This window comes from Rutidosis leptorrhynchoides, chromosome 7 (genome assembly GCF_046630445.1).
Source record: "Rutidosis leptorrhynchoides isolate AG116_Rl617_1_P2 chromosome 7, CSIRO_AGI_Rlap_v1, whole genome shotgun sequence".
Lineage (NCBI taxonomy): Eukaryota > Viridiplantae > Streptophyta > Magnoliopsida > Asterales > Asteraceae > Rutidosis > Rutidosis leptorrhynchoides.
Genome location: NC_092339.1, coordinates 106,136,612 through 106,141,040, shown reverse-complemented (window position 1 = coordinate 106,141,040; position 4,429 = coordinate 106,136,612). Strand labels below are relative to the sequence as shown.

The 4,429-nt window shown below is 36.0% G+C and overlaps 1 long non-coding RNA gene across 2 annotated transcripts; it reads left to right on the top strand.

Moving 5' to 3' along the window:
• The first annotated feature begins 1,396 nt into the window (after positions 1 to 1,396).
• Positions 1,397 to 4,190, top strand: LOC139858480 (uncharacterized). 2 transcript variants are annotated; one of them, XR_011762961.1, is made up of 6 exons: positions 1,397 to 1,669; positions 1,965 to 2,013; positions 2,158 to 2,243; positions 2,484 to 2,565; positions 2,667 to 2,768; positions 3,508 to 4,190. It is a non-coding gene; the product is annotated as an uncharacterized lncRNA (long non-coding RNA). The 2 variants fall into 2 exon arrangements; XR_011762960.1 differs by having other exon boundaries at positions 1,397 to 2,013.
• Positions 4,191 to 4,429: the final 239 nt, after the last annotated feature.

Below are 4,429 nucleotides of genomic sequence, written 5' to 3'. Positions count from 1 at the left end.
TCTGAATCATCATATGTATCCTCAACACCCTCGTCATCTTCATCAGTTGTTTCATCGTCCACTCCAACATTTTCTCCAACTGCATTTGAATTGTTATCTTCTTGAAACATACGTTTTTCAAAAGACATCTCCACAATTCTGTTCCTGTCCTCTTTAACAGACACATAAGTTAACCCGTTATCGTCGGAGAGATTGACCTAGCCGTCTATGAATCCGGTATTGAGACGAGCATGAATTAAGACTTTGCCCGAAATTAGGTTTTGGTTCTTATCTTCAATACTGCAGTTTTCAAGCTCTAGTATCCTACCCCACCATGACGCGATAGATTTAAACGTGTCTTCATTCCAGTGAAGTGTTGGAACCCCTTTAATATCAACCCAAGCTAATCTTCCAGGAGACCAGTGCTGATACTTAGGAGTCCAAACCTTATTGGACCATTTATGGATACCATGTCTTTTGTTGTCTATCAATGCCTTCGCACCAGCAGGAGACTCGCAACATACCAGGATAGTTAGACCACCTAAGTATTTTAGAGAAAAGTTACTCATACCTTCGGCTTTACAGAGATCTTCAAATAATTGCAAGTATTCTAACCCCTTAATTTCGCATAAAATTGATCTCTCATGTAGCTCACGATTACGATGTTCATTCTTTAGTTTGATGGTTCTGCCGTCTCTATAAATCATTTCATTATCTTCTCCCACACCCTTAGGATGTTCCTTCTTTTCTGACTTCAAGCTATCTAGTTTAGTTCTGAGGTCTTCCCTTTCCTCCTGCAATTTCTTGAGTCTAACCCTTAGATCTTCCTGTGGTTCTCTTACTACATCCCTAAAGTTTCTCTCGTCTCTGTAGGTGTTGAATTGTTGGTTGCAATTGTTGAAGGAATTGAAACGGTGGTTATTCAGGCCCTTGTTAAACCGATTTTGTTCAACATTTACTCTTTCTCTAGCCTTGAAGATCCTGATTGGATTACCTTCAAAGCTAATCTTTTCCAAGGAACTTAACATTTGGTCGCTGTTTTTTACGCTGGCAAATCTTGCAAAGGCAAATCTATTACCATTTCGCAGCTTCTTCCCCGCCATATAGATATCTCGTAAGTCGCCATGTGGTTTGAACACCTTCCATAGATCCGTGACCGACCACTTGTCCGGAAATTTGAAGAACATGAATGATGTCAAGTGAATTCCGAAAAGGCTTGTTAATCGATCTTGAAGTCTTCCGTTGTACCGCTCTCGTGTTCTAGTCCTGCCGCCATAGTTGTTCACTCCACTCACTCTCTCTCTCTCCTCTCACTCTCTCTCACACACGTTGTTTTAAGTTGCTCTCTCACTATTCTACTCTCATCTCCACCTGCTTGATCCTTCTAGGACTTTCTCAGCAAACTCCTTCAACCAACACCATCACCACCATCACCATCACAACCAACACCCTAGGGAAAAGGAAACAACCTTCTTTTACCCTAATTAAACACCCACTCCGTCTTCTTCCATATTAATCACTCCTTTACCACCACCATCACCACCATCACCACCACTACCGAACACCGCCACCACCACCACCACCACCATCACTACTAGCGACCACCACCACCAATGTCGCCGCCACAACTGCTCGGCGTCACAAATCAACAACGGTCGGAATCAATTGTGTACTCCATAAGGAGATTCAGGTATGTTTCTTCTTCTAATTTTTTTTCGTTTTTTGAGTGGAATTGGAGGTCGATTTTAGGGTTTTCGTTTTGTATTTCAACTTGGGTCATAAGCTGTTTTATATTTTGGTTCATAAAATTAGTTTTATTCATAATGATCTCCATGTTGTTTCATGTTAGTTTCTTTCATCTAGCCTAAGGCGTAGCAAGGATGGTTAGCCCACATATTGCTGACTCTGTTTTGCAATAGGGTTTGCAGTGATTGTCGCTATTATTTCACTGATTTCTGCCTTTTTGGCTTTAAATATGTTATCAGCTGCGATTACAGGCTTACTATTGGGTTGTTGAAAATTTCATCATACTTGGTAAGTTTAAGCTTTTAGATTTGAACAACACTATATGACATGTGAATTGAATTTTTTTTACCTGGATTGTTGTTGTTGTAGTGTTATGTTTTCATTATACTGAATAACATGGGCTAAGCTACATTTGTAATGTATTTATTGTAGTGATGGAAAGAAGGGGATGCTTGGATTGCATTTACATAATCGGTCATCTCTTAAGGTTGATTTGTCTTTGGTGCAAGTAAAATCAGGTAAATTAATTGTCATGGTTTAACGTTTAAAATTTACAAGTTAATTTGATTTAGTTTGAACAATGAAATTTTACTATCGATGCAATCATGATGTGTGACAATTTTAACGCAATCAGTTAGTACTAATTTAATTGTTTTTTTTATGTTTGTTAACAATGAGTGCTTTATAGGGCTGTTTTTTAAAGCTACAAACTAATGTATTCAGGTGAAATGTATTTCGATATCTTCTTTTTGTTGTAGTGCCACCTAAGAAAAGATTAAACAGGCCTGTTATGTTCAGTGGGTTGTTGAACGGTGTGCGAGGCTCAACCGGTTGTCGAAGGTTCTTTCCATTGCGCCTGTTTGTTAAGTAGACTTTTTTAGATAGCGTGGTTCTTTGCATTTATCGATTTTAGCTTTTAATGTCCGTGCTTATTGGTGCAGGTTGTGTCCCTTTGTCTTTTGAGTATCCATGTACTTTTGTCTCTACCATACGTGTTTAACGTTGGCTGCTTTGTGATTCCTCTGTTCAACTAAAACCTGAAGGTACATACATGTGATTTAGATACTTCAATTTAGTGTATGTTGTTGGTCTATGAATGTATGCTGAATTTGGTAGATGTTTTCTGTGACTTTAGCCCCGTATTTTTAGAATGTTGAATTGTTTTGGTTGATCATAGGATAAACACTGATTGTGCCATTGGCACGAGAATAATAATAATAGTAGTTATAAGACGAATTTTCTGAAAAGCACAAATAATAGAAAAACTAATTAAGTGATATTAACCATGAATATGAGGAAATCAAACATACCTACGCGACTTAACAAAAAATAGATACGTTATAATAACCGTAGCCTACAAAGTGTTTTGAGGATGGAAGTCTGATTAATTAAGCATTATATTTAAAAGAGAAAAAAATCATTAGTTTCACGCAATTTTAGAGTAGATACATACAACAAGTAGCATTTTCAATTTAAAAGCAAACGATTATAAAGCATAAAATTTTTCTACGCTAACTGCTTTGCGTACTCATGTCAAAGCTTTTATAGTTAGTTATGCTAATCATGCCATTATCTTTTTTATTTTTATTAAAGCACTAACTAATTATGCCATTGTCGAACAAAGTAGATGGCGTTGAGTGTATTTAAATGGATATTTGCAGTTGTAATATGGTTTCTTTGATTAATTGTGTTAGTTGTCGTAACGTTAAAGTATTTTGTACATTGCTCATTGTGGTTTGTTATTCAAATGGCATAATTCTTTTTCTAAATATTTGTTGTCAGGTTTGTGAGCTAGGCTTCAACTTGAACTGTCATAAGGTACATTTTTTTACCCTTTGGTAAATTACATAAGATGGGCTTGCCTTGGTGGTTATTGTAGATTGTGAGTTTCTCGAGTCACTAGGGTTCGAGACTGCTTTCAACCTTTTCTGCTATGATTTTTTATCGTGTTTGTTTACTCTTATTTTGTGTTAATGGTTGCTATTGGGTGTTATATATGTAAAGTTGTTTTGTACCCATTTGGACCCGTTTGATCATTTTGGTATCAAATAGAGTAATATTCGCATTGTTTATGTCAAGTATATTGTATTAAGTTTGTTGTAAAGTTTTGGTGTTCCAAAAATGAGTTCGGAAGTATTTTCGTTAAGGTAATCATTTTGACCCGTTAAACATCTAAATGTGCATAACTTTACCCATTCGTTCTATTTGTGTTGAAATTGATATGTTAAATTTTGTGCATCTCCCTTTTCCGCATAATCTAATTTTAGACCATGGAAATCCATCAGTGAAGAATCAAATGAAGGGCGTAGCTGCCGCTGAAGGTATCATTTTTATTCTATCATCACTATGCCCGATTACTCATATCTCACCGTTAAAAAAGATCGTCATATTTTTAAGCCTTTCGTTTATATGTATGAAGTATTGATGTATATATATAGTGTAAGCTGTCATCTAAGGTATACTTATAAAACTGAATGCATTGTAATGGCTATTTGCAATTTTTTAATTATATATTGTAATTTACAACTTTCACAGAACTGAATGCATTGTAATGGCAATTTGCAAGTTATAAATATCCGAGTTTCACTTAGCAATTCATGGTTTATTGATGAAGTCAATATAGTTGCAGTAATTGTGAGAAAATATCATTTTGAGTTGAAATCGTATTTGATGAATTGAATGGGCAACTTAACTTATGCTGCAA